Raw genomic sequence first — 19,525 nt, forward strand, 5'->3', positions numbered from 1 at the left:
TAGAATACTTCCGTCACTTCCCACGGTCCCCTCATTCCCATTTATGGTTGATGCCTACTCCCAGTGCCAGCTGCAGGCGGCCACCAATGTGTTTCTGTCTCTACAGTTTGTCTTTTCTAGAAATTTCCTGTACATCAAATCGAACAATAGGTAGCCTTCTGTGGCTGGCTTCTTTCACGTAGCCTAGTGTTTCTGAGATCTGTTTTGCTGCAAGTATCTAGAGTTCCCTTTTATTGTCGGCACGGATACAAACCCTGTTCTACCCACTCACCAACTGATAGATACTCGGATTGTCCAGTTTGGGGCTGTTACGAATTGCTCTACACAGTTGCATACGTGTCTTTGTGTGGACATATATTTTCACTTTTCTTGAGTAGGTATTTAGGAGAGAAATTGCTGGGTTGTACACTAAGTGATTTTTAAGGAAATGACCAGCTCATTTCCAAAGTGGTTGGACCATTTTACATTCCCACAAGGATTGTAGCTATTCTCTGTCCTAACCCTTGATTTACCCATCTTTTTTATTTAGTCCTTCTGAGTATCTTGTGGCATCTCATTGTGGTTTCATTTTGCATTGCTGTGATGGCTAATGGTGGGTTCCCCTTGTCACACACTTACTACTCATTCGTGTATTTTCTTTGGGCAAGTGTTCATTCAGACATTTTGTCCATTAAAAAACTGAGTTGTCTGTCTCCTTATTATGGAGTCTGTGGCTTCTCTTTTCATTTTATGTAGCAAAAGTTTGAAATTTGGTTGAAGTCCCAATTTGTCAACATTTTCTTTGATGGATTGTACTTTTAATGTCAATACTAAGAAATGTTTGTGTAAACCAAGGTCATAAAAGTTTTCCTGTTCTGTTTTCTCCTAGAAGTTTTATCTCTTATACTTGGATCATGCTTCATTTCTGTTGATTTTTTGCATGTGGTGTGAGTTAAGGGTCTAGGTTCATTTTTTCCCCCCCTAGGTTCATTTGTGACATAAGGATATCCAATTGTGTTTGCACCAGTTGTTGGAAGAATACTCTTTCATCATTGAACTACCTTAGACCCTTGTTGAAAATCATTTATTTACATGTGAGTCAAATTCTAGACTCTCTTACTTTGCCTTTGAGGAATAACCTTCCTCCCACTTACTGCAGGCTCATGGAACAGTAACCAGAGACCCTATCCTCTCCTAGACTTGGAGTGGGCGCAGGAGCCAAGCTGGAATGCTCTGATGCTTTCTTCCTAGGATTCGAATCCTGAGCAGTGAGACAAGGTGACAGATGATGGAAGAAGTTTTTTTTTTTTAAGATTGATTTTATTTATTTATTTGACACAGAGAGAGAGATAGAGAGATAGATAGATCACAAGTAGGCAGAGAGGCAGACAGAGAGAGAAGGGGAAGCAGGTTCCCTGCTGAGCAGAGAACCTGATGCGGGGCTTGATTGCAGGACCCTGAGATCATGACCTGAGCTGAAGGCAGAGGCTTAACCCACTAAGCCACCCAGGCACCCCTGGAATAAGTTTTTATTTAATTACAGAGGCATTCTCCTAACCAGACTCACTCTGCAAGATGGTAGTGGTGGTGCTGGTGGAGAGGTACTAGGTCAGGTAGCAGTGGTGTAAGACGGCAGAACCACGTGCAAGGTTTGGCAGTGGCACAGAGAAAGAAGTATCCAACTCTGCCCCGGGAAGTGCCATGAAAACCTCAGAAGAAATACCGAGGCTGGGTCTTGGCGGGATGCCTAGGAACTCATCAGGGAAGTGGAATGGGTGAAGGCAAGAGAGGAAGAGGACATGCAAAGTGGAAATGGTATGTACAAAGCCTTGGCATGTGTAGGGAAGTGTGAAATTCATTTTGGTTGAACTGAGGGCGGGACTGGAATGGGTGAAAGAAGATGATCTTGGAGAGGTATTTTGGAAGACCCTGTAGATCAGGGCAGGGAGTCGCTGAGGAGAATATGTCCTGGGGGGAGGCTGTCAGACAGGCATTTGAAAAGCAGCTGGGATGATCCCACAAGGTGGGGTCTTCTTCAACAGTGTATTAGCACGCCAGGCTGCCCTAACCAAATCCCACCCACCGGGTGGCTAAAGGACAGACACGGACCCTCACAGTTCTGGAGGCTGGCAGGCCAAGATCAGGGTGCTGGCAGGTTTGGTTTCTCCAGAGCTCTGTCTGGAGAGCTCTGTCTCCTTGGGTTGCAGATGGTCGCTGTGTCATCACGTGGCCTTTTCTCTGTGTGTGTGCATCCCATGTGTCTCCTCCTTATAAGGACACCAGTCATATTGCATTAGGGCCCCACCCTTATGACTTCATTTAATCTCAGTTACATATTGAGTGTGAAAGCTTCAACATAGGAATTTTGGGGACACACAATTCAATCCATGTAACTAGCATTTTATGAAATACGTATTATCTCCTGGGCCCTGTGCTAGGTCGTTTCCATACAGTCTTTCATTTTGTCCCCATACCAGCTCTGTAACCTTGGACAACTAGGTTAATGTCTCTGTGCCTCAGTTTCCTCACCTGCAAAACAGGGATAATAATAGTCTCTGCTTCATGATGTTGTTACGAGTATTAAATGAATCAATATATGTAAAGCATTTAGAACAATGTCTGGTACAGGGTGTTTGTTAAATGTATACATAAGTCCTTTCTAGGATGAAGGCAGAATTCATATCCTTATTTAACAGATGAGAAAACTGAGACCTTGAAGGAAGAAACACCTTGCCCAAGGCCAGCTGGCAGAAACACTTGAATTCAGTGCTGTCATAACCACAGCATATCTCAGATCTCTGAAAGGGGCTCAGGGGGTCCCTGACTTGTGGCAGTTTCTTCCATGTTTCTCAAAGGAAGAGAGCCTTATCGGTTTCATGTTTGGGGTGCAGGGCCCGTCACAAAGCAGTCACTGGCTGCTAGACTGGCACCAGGCCTGGTACTCCGATCTGCCCCAGTCTGCTACCTCAAGTGATGGGTGGGAGCGTTTCTAGGTGCCAAAGCAGGAACAGTGCACAGAGGTATCTGTAGTTTGTGCCTTTTGGAAAAAGGGCAGAAATTTTAGTGGGCTGAAGCAGAGGGGGTCTGGTGAGGATGAGGAGGGAGGGGGTGTCCTGAGCCAGAGTTTGGTGAGATTCGTACATCTGCCTGCCCTTTGACTGTAAGCCACAGGGACACACTGGAAATAGTTAAGCAGGATCACTTCATCAGTATCAACTCACAAACATGGATACTGGCCAATTTAGTCAATAAAACTAAACAATTAAAATGGAAACAAAAGTCAAATAACCATATGTTTAGAAAGAGCTGCTTCAAAGATCTAGGTAAAAGGAACAAACAAAACTCTTCAAGGCACTTCTACCATTTTTCCTTCTCTGGGGGATCCCCTCCAGACTGGGTCCGGGGAGAGCGAATCTGATTGGTCTAGTCTGCTCACATGACCAGCATCTAGGCGGGGAGAGTCTTTTGATTGACAGTCCTACCATTGTGTCTCCTACGGGAGGGGAGGATCCCTCAGTAAAAGTAGGGGCTGTAACCTGGAGTTGGGGGTGGGGTTGTTAAGAACATAGGAGAAGCGGGAAGTAGATGTCTGCTAACCAAGGAAGCAGACGGAGAATCAAACCAGAAAAGGGTGCTTTTGTTAATTACAGCTAACTCCACGGTTCCGTGTGTGGTGCAGCTGAAAAACCTGCTCCGGGCCTAATTTTAGTTTGTGACCTCAGGGATAGATACAGGTCTTTTTCATAGTTACAGTCTAATGGTAGGCAACTAGATACATTTCTGCCCACATAGAAACAGTGTTTTTTTTTTTTTTAAGGTTTTGTTTATTTATGTGACAGACAGAGATCACAAGTAGGCAGAGAGGCAGGCAGAGAGAGAGGAGGAAGCAGGTTCCCTGCTGAGCAGAGATGGGGATTTGGGTCTAGATCCCAGGACCCTGGGATCATGACCCAAGCTGAAGGCAGAGGCTTTAATCCACTGAGCCACCCAGGCACCCCCAAAACAGTATGTTTTATGAAGAAATTTATTTACTAATTTTTTTGAGTAGGTAATACTCTAGCATAGTCCTATGGTGCAAAAATCAGAATGATATAAAAGGTACATGTGAAAGTCTCATTCCCACTCTCAGGCCTACAGAAGAGCACTTACTAGTTTCCTGGGTGCCCTTCTGGTGTTTTTCTGGACATCTGGGTGACTCAGTTGGTTGGGCATCTGCCTTCCGCTCTGGTAGTGATCACAGAGTCCAGGGATAGAGCCCCTGCTCGGTGGGGGGCCTGCGTCTCCCTCTCCTTCTGTTGTGCACTTTCTCTCTCAAATAAATAAAATCTTAATAAAAAATAAAATTCTGCTTTGAGTACACATGAAAATGTATAGGAAGGACTTGCTCTGGGTTTCCTTTATGGAAGGTGTTGGGGTCTCCGAGGAGGCCCGGGGAACCTGGATGTCTATTTTATCCGCCCAGCTCCAGCTCTGGGAGTCTCGCAGGACCCTTTCTGCAGGTCTTTTGTGGGGTTCTGAGCTCCCCAGAGTGCTCAGTGCTCTACTTCATTTCCCTGGGAGGGTCCAAGGCTTCCAGGCCTGGGAATGCACATCCCAATTCAGTGGACTACTCCAGCTTTTTGGGACTGGGGAATCCAGGAGTTCAGGCTAGTTTTCAGATTCCTCCAGGTTTCCTAGAGGAGGGGTCCAGAATCTCCAGCCGGGAGAATTGGCCACTTGTTTTCTAAATAAAGTTTTATTGGAACACAGCCACACCCGTTTGTTTACCTGTTGTCCTGGCTGCTATTCCTTTACAGCAGCAGAGCAGGTAACAGAGACTTTCAAAGCCGGATATGTTTTCTGTCTGTCTTTTCACAGAAGAACTTTGCCAGCCCTGCTCTAGGGACTCCTCAGGGTTAGAGAATCTTTGATGGCCTGAGGCGGTCGTTAGTTCAGAGAAGGGGCAGCTCAGGCACGAAGTCGGAGAGTCATCCTCATCCCCTCCTTTGCCTCAGCTGACCCCCCCCCCCCACAGTCACTTCACCAGCGCTTGTTGAGTTTTCCTCCCAAACATCCTGGACTCTGTCCGTGTCGTTCCCTCTCTGGCAGCTTCGTGGCTTCATCTCCCTCCCAGACCACCACTGTCTCCCGCCCACCTTCTGCTTCCATCCACTCTTCACAGACAAGCCTCAGTGGTCTTTGCAAAATGTGTATCTGATCAGGTCACCTTCCTGCTTAAAATCCTTTGGTGGCCTTCTGTTTTTCTTAGAATTGGGGCTCAACTCCACAGTCTGGCCTCTGCGTGCCTGCCCAGAGCCCTCTCAGGCCATGCTTCCCGCTTCTGTCTGCACTCCGGCCACACAGCGGGTGCTGGGCTCCCTCCAAACCAGGGCTTTTGCACATACTACTTCCCAGGCCCGAATGTCCCCCACCTTTCCTGCTTTTCCAGTGGACTCCTTCCCGTCCTCAGGTGTTACCTTGACCATAGCTTCCTCAGAGAACGAACTCTCGACCTCTCTCACCAGGTAAATCCCCTTTTTATAGGCTTCTGTCCCCAACCCCAGCATCTTGTCTCAGCTGCAGTTCTGCATTTATTTGTGATGGTTTTCTCTTTGTCTGCCTTTTCCGTGAGTGTGGGAACCCATATCTGGTTTTGTTGACTGTGGTGTCCTCGGTGCCTAGCACTGTACGGAGCCCATAGTAGACCATCAGCAGATGCGTATCTACCAAACAGCGGATGACTCATACTCCATCCCAGCCCCCGCTGGGTGATGGGAGAGAATCTGCTGTGCAGCTTGTTGGGGTTTTAGGTGCCAGTGTCTCAACTTATCCCCGGAGAACCACATTTCACAGAGTGAGTTGGCAGAGCCAACCTTAGGCTGGTGTTGATTGAATGCCACTTTGAGACAGCGGCTGCTGAATTCCTGCCAGGTGGTGTCTTCAGCCCCAGACAACATGCTTTTCTCCAGACTGTGTCCCCGAGATCAGTCGTACCGGGAGGGTTGCTTGTCACATTCGCTTCCAGCTTCTCGGTGCCTGGTCCCCAAGAGCCCAGCCAGTGAAGATGCTAATGAGGGAAGACAGACAGGTGTCTTTGCACCCCCTGCCCCCATCTGTTAAGTATTCCAAAGGATCCAGACACAGAATTTTATTTGTTTTTCTGGACCTAAGCTGCCCCTTGACATAGCCAGTGATTGCTTTTTTTAAAACCATGAAGGGGAGCTAGGTCCTTTCATCCACTGATAAGGTGCTAGGTGACAGAGAGATCAGCATCCCCACACATAAATCTGCAACTAATCCTTGGGAATCAATATTTTTCATTAAGAACCTGTGAGAGTTGGGCCATTATGGGGAAAATCTGTTTAGGTTGACACCTTGATGAAGTTATTCAGTTCAGGGGCTTAAGTCATTGAAAGGTAATAAAGAGCACAGAGCAATCTCGGGGCTGGTTAGGGGAGAAAACGATGGGAGTATTGAGTTTCAGTTCAGTGAAAAATGACCTCTTGATTTATTGGGGAGTGACGGGGTGCTGGCCTCTTGGGCAGGCCGGGCCAGACAGGCAGCATGGCAGCTTCTCACTCACCGCCTCGTACCCACCTGCTGGAGCTGTCTGCCAGTAAGAGGCGGGAAGTGTGTTAGAGGTCTTGGGATATTTTCAACATTTTCCAAGTCCCGACCCTCATAATAATCTTTCGCATGTTGGACTCCTTCCTGTAGGTCGTGTGAGATGCGGCATCAGAGTGTCCTAAAAAGAGTTTTAACAGTGAGATGGGATTTGCACTTGTCCGGCTTGCCTTCATAACGCGCTGTATCTGGAAGGACCCAGCACATCACCAGAAAGAACCAGGCTTTTTGGAGCCAGTCACGGGTGTAGTCAGAATCCAGAGGAGGGCGTCCCAAATGGGGGGCCCCTTTGTCCATAGAGAATCACCTTCGAAAAGTCTCTTGGACGTACATGTTCTTAGTTTCTTGTCCTCTTTCATCTTTTTTTCTTTCCTTCTTTTCTTCCTCATCCCTCTCTCCCTTCCCTCTGCTCTGTGCATTCATGAAGGATGTTACGTTCCCCGTGTTGTCTGAAAACTGTCCTTGGCCATTTTCTTGTAAACTCAAAAAGACCCGCCAGCATCAGAGTGTTTTCGGTTGGATGAAATACGGTATTCTGATTTAATGCAGTTGAAAGATGTCCTTTCTGGGGGTGAGGGTAAGGAAGTAATAAAGAGATGAGGGGGACAGAGCACCTCATTCCACTGGAAAGGCAGGCGGGCAGCTGGGTGGGGTGTGTACGGGGAGGGTGCAGTGGAGGTACGGAGTTTGGCGAGGGACAGCTAAGGCGGCCGCAGCAGGGATAGTAAGAAGGTAGATTCGCAGACTGGTTAAGTCAGACCCATAGGAGCTGCTGACGGTTCGGATTTGGGAGGCGAGGAAGCGAGCTGGCCGATGCCGCAGCGGGGCTGGAGCTCAGCGGAGAACGCGGGGCTGTGAGTTCTCGGTGATGAAGAGGTAGTGGAAGTCCAAGACCTGGACAGGATCATCGAGAGAAAGGATGCAAGGAAGGAGAAGATAAAAGAGTTAAGAACGGAGGGACAGGTCAGGGGCCTGAGGAGCACTCCAAGAGGGAGAAGGGAAACCTGAGGGAGTGGAACCGCAGAAGCCGAGGGTGAAGCAGGAGGGAGGGGACGACGGTGCCACCCCCTCCACAGAAAAGCCAAGAGCACAGGTCAGAATGCCCCTTGGACTTCGCAGTACAGCGTCCTCTCTGACCACACTTGGACCAGCGTCGGTGCCACGCTGGGAGCTAGAGAGCAGCGGATTGGGGAGTGCGTGGGCCTCAACTCCTGGGCTTCTTTCACACTGTTCTGTAGAGCGGTGCTCCCAGACACAGGGTCCTCTCCTGGCACCATGTGAATGCCCTCCCCCCCCCCGCCAGGCCTGCGTGGAAGTGAAGCTTCTTAGTCTAGACCCGAGGCTTGGCTCTGGGAGGAGGGCAGGGCTGGTTGCTGTAGAGGAGTGCGCTTTCATTGTTTTAGTTTTGAGAAGATGGGAGCCACTGTTTTGGCACCGAGGAGGAAAACTAGAAGAGAGAGGCTCTCTCTCTTCAGAACAGAGGGCAGAAAATAAATTAAGGGGTGGGATTTAGAAAGAGATGTGGAAGCTAGCCTTGTGTGGGAGTCAGGAGGACAGTAGGTCAGTGCCCCGCCGAGCCCTAGCTCTGAAATGGAGCTGGTTCCTCGGTGCAACTTACTGCTTAGATTTTGTGAGAGTCGGCCTGGCCTGGGGCAACAGTCCCGGGCTTGGTGTTTTTCTAGACTGCCGTTGGGCTTGTGTACCTGAGCTGTCCGTCTGCGCTCATTCCCTGATCTTAGAGTCTAATGCTTCATTCATTCATTTAGTGACGGGTCCATTCAGCAAACAGCACCTGCTATGTTCAGACACTGTAGTAAGCTCCAGTGGGTGCAAGACTGAATACAACCCAATTCTTGCCCCCACAGAGCTTAGAGTCCTGTGGCAGGAACAGACAAGCAAGCAGACAGAGTGCCATGTGATCGTGACTTTCATCTTGATGAAGTGCTATTCCAACCTCCCCTGGGGTAAGAAAGAAGGGGTGTGGTGGTGGGGAGGCTTGTTTATATCCAGCTCTGTGTTGCTCTGCCACATGTTGGAGTTAGTTGTGTCTCCACCTGACTAGTCTATTGTGGACATTAGAATCTGTGCAGTTTTGGTCCTTGTATCCTCTGTGCTGTGCATAGAGCCTGGTATTGGGAAGATGTTGAACAGATACAAGTGCTTGGTGAATCCTTCCTGTGGGCTCTAAACCCTGATGGTTATATCTTTGCCTAGTGTATCTCAACCTTTTAAATTCTGGGTTCCCCTTTCATGATTCATCATTCTCCATCTCCCAAATTCTCACTTAAAAAGATTTAGTTTTGGTGTGCCTAGGTAGCACAGTGGGTTGGGTGTCCAACTTTTGGTTTCAGCTGGGGTTGTGATCTCTGTGTCATGGGGTGAGTTGGGAACCATGCTGAGTTGGGAGTCTGCTGGGGTTTCTCCCTCTCCCTCTACCCCTCCCCACTGCATACTCTTTCTCTCTCTAAAATAAATGAATCAATCTTTTAAAAATATAATAAAGGGATACCTGGGTGGCTTAGTTGGTTGAGTGTTACCTTTAGCTCAGTCATGATCCCAGGGTCCTAGAATTGAGTTCCACATTGGGCTCCCTGCAGGGAGTCTGTTTCTTCTTTTCCCTCTGCCCCTCCCCCTGCTTGTGCTTGCTCTTTCTCTCTCAAAAAAAAAAATAATAATTTTAAAAATGATTAGTCTCTTAAAACCATTTGTGTTTATTAATAGCCATTAATCCATTTAGTCATTTAAAAATTAGGCATTCTATAAAATAATAAATCGCAATATGAAATAGCAATAACGTTTAAAAAAAAAAACAGCCTTTACTTAACCAGTCTGTTGGGGCAGTTGTCCGCCTGTCGTGTTACTGTAGCTGAGTGTCCACATTTCATTAGGGATTTGTTGTGGGTTCCCTTTCCTCCCCCTCCAGGTGGCAGCATGGAGTAGTGGTTAAGCCCTTGGATTTTGGAATCAGATTTCTGGGCCTACTTCTGGGTACTGCCACTTAACCAACCGTGTGACCTTGGGTGAGTTACTGTGCCTCAGTTTCCCCATGTATATAGGGAAATGTACTAACTACCCATCTCAGAGAGTTTTTCCAAGGACTTTCACAAAGCATCTAGGATAGATAGAATCCTCGTGTGTCTTCCATCAGGTGATGTCTGTGCTTCGACAGTCTGGTGACTTCTGCATAGACCCCAGGCAGCCTCTGGTCATCCCACACCCTCTGCGGGGAGGGAGGAGCGACAGCTTTCCGTGTTGCTCCCTATGGCTTCCAAAGGCGGCGGCATTTCTGAGCGAGCAGGAACGCTGGCCCGCTGCTCCCTGCTTCTGTATGTATTGATTAGCATCACAGGGGTGGGGATGGGGGTACTGTTCTAGAAACACTCACTTTGATTCCTCAAATAAATCCCCCCCCCCCCCCCGGTCCTACTAGGAAACTAATTGGGAGTTGATTCTGATGAATAAATGTGCTGCTGCCGCCGGAGGAATTGACCGCGCCGGCAGATGGCTGGAGCATGAGAAACACTCTGTCGTGGCCTTCTAAGGGGCCCATCAATAATAGATCGGCTCCAGCCCTCGGAGAGGGAAGCATTTCTGCTGCAGGTATGAATTATGGATGCCGTTTAGGGTAATGCGGATCTATCTCAAAGGTTCCGCTCAGTTTATGTGCTAGTAAAAGCCGGCAATTTGCTTGTGTTCCAGCTATAATTTGCGCTACATTAAGGGACCCTCCTTTCCATAATGGATGTGCGGTTTGAGCGCAGGCGCAGTCGGGCCTCGAGGGCAAGGCCCAGCCCGCCGGACGTGGAGCGCTGCCAGGTGAGGCTTCTGCAGCCAATCGCGGGGCCTGGGAGCCCGAGAGCTGTGCTGCCGAGGCAGGCGGCGGCCTCAGGTCCTGCCCGAGGTCCTGGGGAAGAAGCTGCGCGCAAACCCGGAGCCCTTCTGCAGTCTCTGATCAAATGCACTGGCTATGTTTCCTCTGATCAAATGCGCTGGCTATGTTTCCTGAGAGAAGCACAGAAGAAAACCTGGGCTGACATGCTCGCCAGAAAGATAACAACACTTTTGCAAGAGAAGCCGTAGGCGAGATGGTTAGGAGCTTTTCTTGCAAAAGTGCTTTTGATGCCAGTGATATGTTGGTGTGTCCCTGCGTATCTCTTCCCAACTCTGAGGCCCATGACCTCACATTTGTGTCCTGAAGTTGGCCGTTGTGAAATCAGACGTTCCCCCAAGAGCTGTTTCTTAATCTTAAGAGCACACTACCGTTACCTCATGAGGTTGTTGGGAGGATTAAACAGTGAACATGTTTATAAGTTGCTTAGAACAGGGCCTGACACATAGTAAGCACCATAGGCAAATTTGCTATTATTTTTTCATAGGTTTCTGCACATTTTTCTGGCAAAGATTAGGTGGTCACTGTGACCGAGTGGAGCCCTCTGGGGAACCATGAGTCTTTCTTTATTCCCAGATCCCCACCGTCCAACAGCCTGAGGAAAAACCTGATTTTACTCTAGGGGCGAGACAAACACAGGCTTTTTTTTTTTCCCCCCCTTTCTTTCTTTTTTCTTTTTTAAAAAAGATTTATCTATTAGAGAGAGAGTGGGAGAGAGCTTATTTATTTGAGAGAGAGAGTAGGGGAGAGGGGCAGTGGGAGAGGGAGAGCGAGAATCTCAGACATACTCCATGCTGAGTACAGAGCCAGATGCGGGGCTCGATCCCACCACCCTGAGATCATGACCCAAGCAGAAACCAAGAGTCCGAAGCTTAACCAACTGCGCCATCCAGGCACCTCCAAACTCAGGGTTTTGAGCAGAATTAGGTTTAGGTGTACATGTTCTCTTTGGCTTTTCAAAACACTTTCCTTCCGTGTTGGCAAAGATTCTAGTAGGTTGCCCTTGTTTCGGTGTGACATGGAATTCTGGCTCTGTGTCTATTAACTCGAGTGAGTTACTTCACCTCAGCAACTCTACTTAGAAAAGAGAGTAGTAATTGCTACCTCATGGTTTCGGGGCTATGAGAGCCAGTGGAGTCTTTGTAGTCGGATTGCCTGGGTTCATATCCTACCTCTAGCACTTGCTGGCCCTGAGACCTTGGCAAAAAACCCTCCATTTATTTAAGTTTTTGTTTTCTTATCTGCAAAACTGGGGCAGTAATACTTCTTAGTTGTTGTGAGATTAAATGAAATCGTGAACTTAAGGAGTTTGGTGCATTACCTGGATGTAAAGGTGTATAATAAAGACTGATGGTGACCATAGCTACTGCCTGGTTTTCAGAGATCTTTACCCTCAAGCAGTGCTGGGAGGTTGTCTCTGAAGAGCAGGCACTGTGGGTAGGAGCCTGGGAAGCCCCCTGGCTGGGGGCTGGGGGCAGGTGTCACGGGTCCCTGGTAACCCTTCCCCCTCCTCCGTGAGGCAGAGAGGATGAGACCGCCGCACGCTCGGTGGGAAGCCGACCACGGATGTGACTTGGGGCTTTCCAGGACCCCAGAAAAGAAGGGGGACCTGGAAGTGATGGAGCGAAGGGCCTAACCTGGGACATTAGCTTAAGGATAACCCTGTTTTCTTGGGGTAGGGTGGGTTTCAGCTGGATTGTATTTGATTTAGATAAATAAACAATACTACTTTGACCTTTCTGTTTTGTTTTTTTTTTTAAGATTTTATTTATTTATTTGACAGAGAGAGATCACAAGTAGGCAGAGAGGCAGGCAGAGAGAGAGAGGAGGAAGCAGGCTCCCTGCTGAGCGGAGAGTCCGATGCGGGACTTGATCCCAGCACCCTGAGATCATGACCTGAGCCGAAGGCAGCGGCCTAACCCACTAAGCCACCCAGGCGCCCCTGACCTTTCTGTTTGAGAGCAGTTTGTAGTTGTGACTGGTGTAAGGTGCTTGGCTCATAAAAGAGGCTCAGCAAACAGTTGTTCCCTCTCTTTTCCTGTTTGTATTTTATCACGTTTAATCTCAGCCGCTCAGCAGTTTACAGGTGGAGACCTAAGACTCTAGAGCCAGGCAGACCCTGTCATAAATCCTTGATCCGCCACTTACTTGGCATTGTGAACCTTGAGTAAGTTACTTCACCTCCCTGCACCTCAGTTACGCCATCTCTACAATGGGCATTAAAAATAGTGTTTGTGAAAATAAAGTGACTCTTAGCCCAGTGCCTCAAACATGACGAGTACTAACTACATAAGTGGTGGTGGTTATTACTGTGCTTCATGAGTCAAGTAGGGAAAATGAAATTGCATTAAACAAAGGGAGACCCTGGGGGCACAGAGAAGCCAGAAGTCTTCCTTCCTCTGAGATCCGGAAGGACTCAGAAAACCAACACTTAGCTTTCTTGCAATCCAAGCGAGGAAGGAACATTTTGTTCCCAGTACCTCTCAGAGCCAGGATTCTACCAGCCCGAGTGTCCCATGTTCCCCAAAGCTTTCCAAAACTATAAATATAGATGGAACTTTCTGAGAAATTTGCTGGATCAGAGCTTTCGTCTAAGCAGACAACTTCAGTTGGCCTTGGCTGCCTTTCCTGATTGTCTTGTTCCATGAATCCATTGTTTCAGTTCACTCTGTGGTTTCTGCTGGAATCTTCCAGAACCACTTTAAGCTTAAAGAGGAGAGGAGGATGGGACGCCAGCCTGGCATAGCACAGTGGAAAGACTCAGTCTGATTTACTACAGTTGCCAGTGAACCTGGTAAGGCTGTTGTTTTTAAAATTTGAATGGTACATGTACTTATTTAGTTATTTTTAGAGCCGGTTTCTGATTATAAAAGCATTGTGGGGCAATTATGGAAAAATTTGGAAGTTGAAGATCCAATTTTTTTTTTTAAGGTAAGCAGTTTAATAAAGATCCAATTCCCCAAATCCCACTGGATTTTGAAAAGAATTAACACCTTATAGAATTTATAGTTTTTTTCAATTAATCAATAAATCAGTTAACCAGAAGAGTCTTTACTGAATGCCTTTTTTATGTGTGTGCTAAAGTTGGTGTTGGGAATATGGTGAGGTAAGAAAATGAAAAGCTCTGAAGGGTTGTATAGTCCCAGAGGGAATCCAATCCAATGACGGTGTAATTAGTGATCAAAGATTTGGTCCTTACGGTGGCAGGGGTTGGGACAGACAATAAATGCAATGTGAGCAGGGAGACAAGCCCCAAGGCGATAGGAAAGCTTGTCCAAAAATCCAGTGGGGAAATGTCCTGTTTCTTAAGCTACAAGTGAAGGAAAGATGGCTCCCTTTCTCTCTCCTTCCACCCAGTACCATCCGTCATCCGTCCGTCCATCCATCCATCTGCTCACCTATCCATTCATTTATCCGTCCATCCACTCACCCACCCCTCCATCCACTTACAATTTTTTATTATACTTAGGGGCGCCTGGGTGGCTCAGTTGGTTAAGCATCTGCCTTCAGCTCAGGTCATGATTCCAGGGTCCTGGCTGGGATCAGAGCCCAACATCAGGGCTTCCTGCTCAGCAGGGAGTCTGCTTCTCCTTCTGCCCCTCCCCCTGCTCATGCTCTCTCACTTACTTTCCTCTTAAATAAATAAAACCTTAAAAAAATTAGAAGAAAAATTTTGTCATACTTACACAGCCGTTCTGAGGAGTAATTGATACACAGTAGATTACACATATTTAATGTGTGTAGTTTGGTAAGTTTTGACGTATGGATACACCAGGGAAACCATCACCACGAACAAAATAATGAACATGTCCGTCACCCTCAAAAGTTTCCTGTGCACCCTCGGAAGGCCTTCCCACCCACCTTCCCAGACAGCTCCTGATCTGCCTTCTGTCTGTGTGCAGTGCATTTCCTACAGTTTTATCAAAATGAAATAATGTGCTTTGGGTTTTGGTCTGGTTTCTTTTACTTAGCATGATTATTTTGAGATTTTTCCATGTCGTAGCATGTATCAATATTGCATTCCTTCTTTTTTTTTTTTTTGTTTTTAAAGACTTTATTTATTTATTTGACAGAGATCACAGGTAGGCAGAGAGGCAGGCAGAGAGAGAGAAGGAAGCAGGCTCCCCACTGAGCAGAGAGCCTGATGCGGGGCTTGAACCCAGGACCCCGAGATCATGATCTGAGCCCAAGGCAGAGGCTTTAACCCACTGAGCTACTCAGGCGCCCCTGCATTCCTTCTTATTGCTGAGTAGTATTCCATTTTAAGGACACAACAGTATACACAGTTTATAATTCACTTCTTGATGGATATTTAAGGTTGTTTTTTTTTTTTTTTTTTTAAGCTTTGGCCTATTAAAAAATAAAGTTCCTGTGAAGATGTATACATATTTTTTATGGACGTATCTTTTTATTTGTTCTTGGGTACATACCTAAGAGTAGAATAGGTGGTTCATATGGCAGGCACATTTTTACCTAAATAGGTAAGAAACTGACAAACTGTTTTCAAAAGCACTATTTTACATTCCTACCAGCAGTCTGTGAGGCTTCTGTTTTGTCCACATCTTCACCAGCATTTGGTATGGTCAGTCTTTTAAATTTTAGCTATTCTAGTAGGAATACTTGGTATGTGACTTTAATTTACATTTCTCTAAAGACTGAAGATTGAGTCTTTTTCCGTGTGCTAATTTACCACTCATACATCTTCTTTGGTGATGTGTCCAAATATTTTGAGTATTTTTTTTTATCAGTTTGTTGACTTATTGAGTTTTCAGAGTTCTTGATATATTGGGGACGTAAGTGTTTTATCAGCTGTTTGATTGATCAGATATATGATCCTCTCAGCCTGCAGCCTGTATTTCATTCTTTTACCAGTGTCTTTTGAAGGGCAGACGTTTTTACATTTGATCAAGTCCAACTTAACCATTTGTCCTTTTATGGATTATGCTTTTGATGATGAATCTGAAAAAACCCCAGGTCAGGGTTACACGAAAATATTCTCCTTTGTTACAAGGTTTTAAAGTTTTAAGTCTTATATTTAAAGTTATGATACATTTTGAGTTAATTTTAATATATGATGTGAAGTATGGATAGAAGTTTATCTTCCTTTTTGCATACGAGCACCTAATTTTTCCAGTACCATGTGTCAAGGCATTATCGTTTCTCCATTGAATTGTCCATCTGCCTTTGTTACAAATCCGTTGACCATACACATGTGGGTCTATCTGTGGACTTTTATTGTTCCATTGATCTACTGATTTATCTTTCTGTCTTTATGTCATTGCCACACTGTCTTGATTACTAAAGCTTTATAAGTCTTTACTTCATTCTTCTCCCCCCTCCCACCAAAGGTAATTTGGCTCTTCTGGGTCCTTTGCATTACCTTATACATTTTGTTTTATTTATTTTTTAAAAGATTTATTTATTTTAGAGAGAGGGTATGAGTGGGAGGTGCAGAAGGAGAGAATGAGAATCAGAAGCAAACTCTACACAGAGCCTGACATGGGGCTCAATCTCACAACCCTGAGATCATGACCGGAGCTGAAACCAAGAGTCAGACACCTAACTGTGCTCTGCCATCCAGGTGCCCCCCTAATATACATTCTAGAGCCAGTTTGTCAATTTCTACCAAAAAAAAAAAAAAAAAAAAGCCTGTTGGGGTTTTCCATTTGGATCGCACAGGTTCTATAGATCAAGTGGGGAGACTATGTTGTCTTAACAATATTGAATCTTTATGAACATAGTGTATCCCTCCATTTCTTCAGGTTTTTCTGAAACTTCTTTTAGCAGTGTTTATAATTTTCAATGTATGAGCATTTCACAGATTTTGTCAGATTTATCTCTACATATGTCCTATTTTTATGTTATTGCGAATGTATCATTTTATTAATTTCAGTTCATGACTGTCTTGCTGTTATATAGACATCTAACTTAGTTTTGTGTATTGACATATCCTGCAAATTTGCTTAACTCACTTACTGGTTACAACTAGCTTTCTTGTTGATCACAGCAGATTTTTTTGCTTGATGATAATGCCATTGGCAAATAAAGATGCTTTTATGTCTTCCATTTCTGGGTGCCTTCCTTTTTAAAAAAATTTTATTTTTATTTATCTGTTTGTTTATTTGATTGCACTGGTTAGAAACTTTAGTATACGTTGAATAAAAGTGGCAAGAGAGGACGTCCTGTCCTTGTCTTCTTCCTTATCCCAGGGGAGAAGCTTTCATTCTTTCATTGCGATGTTAGGTTATTTGGATGCTCTTTGTCATGTTGAAGAAGATCCTCTAGTCCTACATTGTGGAGAGAGCTTTTGTTATGAATGAGTAAAAAAATTCCAACGTTTGTTTTGGAATTTCACAAATGAGATTTTTTTGCATCTATAGAGATGTCTCTTCTTTTTTTAGTTTGCTGCTATGGTGAATTACTTGATTTAGTTTTTTTTTCTTTTTTAAATATTTTATTTACTTATTTGACAGACAGAGATCACAAGTAGGCAGAGAGGCAGGCAGAGAGAGGGGGGAAGCAGGCTCCCTGCTGAGCAGAGATCCTGAAGCGGGGTTCCATCCCAGGACCCTGAGATCATGACCTGAGCTGAAGGCAGAGGCTTAACCCACTGAGCCACTCAGGTGCCCCTTGATTTAGTTTTGAATGTAAACCAAACTTATACTCCTGGGGCAAGATTTACTGTCAAAATTATTATCCTTTTTTTTTTTTTTTAAAGATTTTATTTATTTATTTGACCGAGAGAGAAATCACAAGTAGGCAGAGCAGCAGGCAGAGAGAGAGGAGGAAGCAGGCTCCCCACCAAGCAGAGAGCCTGATGTGGGGCTCAGTTCCAGGACCCCGGATTCATGACCTGAGCTGAAGTCAGAGGTTTAACCCACTGAGCTGCCCAGGTGCCCCTATTATCCTTTTTATGTACTGTTTATGTCAACTTGCCTGTGTTTAATTTAGCAATTTTGCATGTATAATCAGGGATGTTGGTCTGCAGTTTTTTGGTAATACCTTTGTTTGGGTAGTGGGGTAATGTTGGTCTTATAGAATCAGATGGGAAGTATTTCTTCTTTTTTTACTTTTTAGAAGGGTTTATATAGAACTGGTATTATGTCTTCCTTAGGCGATTGATAGAATTCATCAGCAAAGCCATCTACATATCCATATTTTGTCCAGGTAGCATACCTGGGTTCCAGGATCAGACTGCCTTGCTTTGAGTCCTAGTTCTAAAACTTAGCAGTAGGTGAACTTGGGCAAGTCTCCAGACACCTGTCTGCAAAGTGGAGGAATAACAATGCAATGGTTCTTACATCATAAGATTGATGTGAGGAGGGGCTCCTGGATGGCTCAGTCGGTTAAGTGTCCGACTCTTGATTTCATTCAGCTCTGGTCATGCTCTCAGTGTTGTGAGATTGAGCCCTGTGTAAGGCTTCCCGCTGTGGGGAATCTGCTGGAGATTTTCTCCCTCTGCCCCTCCCCGTGCTCTGTCTCTCCTTCTCTCTCTCAAATAAATAAATAAATCTTTAAAAAAAATTTGTTGTGAGGATTAAATAAGATGATATACATATTCAGTAAATTTTATGTTATTGTTATTGCCATATACCAAAGTCTCCTGGACAAGAGTGAGCTGCACAGTAGGATAGAAAAGGACCTAGAAGGAGGGTGTGGGCTATTTTTTTTTTTTCTTTGTAGATACTGCCTTACTCACACAAGCCTTTCTGTCCTTACTCCCTAGGGTCATTGAAAAGAAAACTGGGCCCACCATTTAATGTCTGACCAAAGTAACTTCTCCTAGGTTGGTTTTCTGCATCTGTAAAAATGGGATATTAATAATATCAAGTCTTTGTTGGCCACTTACCATATGCCAGACGCTGTCCTGAGCACAGTCTGTGTTTACATTCACCCTTTTACATCTCAGGAGGTGGGTACTATTACCACCCTCAGTTTTCCTGTTGGAAAACTGAATGAAGCAGAGAAAGGTTAGTACCTTGGCCAAAGCTGCACAGCTAGTAAGTGGAAGATTGGGATATGAACCTAGGCCGTCTTGGCTCCACAGCTCACTTTCTTGCCCCGTACACTTATAATTTGTTTTTGTAGGGGTTTGGGGGTAGGTGGTGTGAGGTAGGGGTTGAGATTAGCTGAGATAACCCAGGGCACACACAAGATGTCAGTAAGTGCTACTTTATTTTCCACTAGTTCTACAAAACTCTAGAAAGAATAATTTTTCAATATACCTGTATTTTATTTTCGCTCAGCTACTGTTCCTAGCAAAGCCCAGATCCAGGGCTGACTCCTATTAGAAGAGGCTCTCTTTTAGCAGATAGGACATGTTCCAATCCCAGAAGAAGTCTGGCTCTGGATCCTAGAGGTCAAGGCCAATGCCCCCTGGCCCCTGGCACTCAAAGTGTGGTCCTTGGACCAGCAACATCCAATCCATATCACCTGGGAGCTTGTTAGACATGCACAATCTTAGGCTCCTCAACAGATCTACTGAGTTAGAATTTGTATTTTAACAAGACCCCAGGTGATTCACATGCACATTAAAGGGTAAGAATCACTGCTTTAAATCAATACTTTTTTCTACTTGATCCTTTCAAGTGGTCGCTCAGTTGATGAGGTGATGGGAGTTCACCAACACATCCTGCTGACAGCTGTGATGTTTATGCTCAGTACACATGTGCCTTCCAGAGAAAGAGATGCAGAGTCAAAGGTCTTCCACAGGCCAGGTGGGAACTGTGGCAAGCTGGGGCGCATGCGCTCTGTTTTAAAGGGGCTAGCTGCTGTCTCGCTCCTGACCGGTGTTGTTAAATGGGAATGCGAGCTCAGTTTGCAGATCTTCTTCTATTTTTTATTTATTTTTATTTTTTTAAGATTTATTTATTTGAGAGAGAGAGAGCAGGAAGGAGAGAGAGCAAGAACAAGAGAGTGTGAGCATGACTTGGGGGAGGCACAGAGGGAGAGGAAGAGAGAATCCCAAGCCCACTTCCTGCAGGACACACAGCCAGTGCACGGCTCGATCTCAGGACCGTGGGATTGCACCCTGAGCTGGAACTAAGTCAGCAC

The 19,525-nt window shown here is 45.6% G+C and overlaps 2 long non-coding RNA genes across 2 annotated transcripts in view; both read left to right on the plus strand.

Annotated features, from left to right (window-relative positions):
* LOC309854969 overlaps positions 1–19,525 on the plus strand; it is an 84,038-nt gene that overhangs the window by 40,292 nt on the left and 24,221 nt on the right. The gene's annotated exons all lie outside the window — the stretch shown is intronic.
* Positions 9,820–10,392, plus strand: LOC309854989. Its single transcript, XR_014306533.1, has 3 exons — positions 9,820–9,908; positions 10,013–10,182; positions 10,282–10,392. It is a non-coding gene; the product is annotated as an uncharacterized lncRNA (long non-coding RNA).

This window comes from Mustela nivalis (genome assembly GCF_964662115.1).
Source record: "Mustela nivalis genome assembly, chromosome: 19".
NCBI lineage: Eukaryota > Metazoa > Chordata > Mammalia > Carnivora > Mustelidae > Mustela > Mustela nivalis.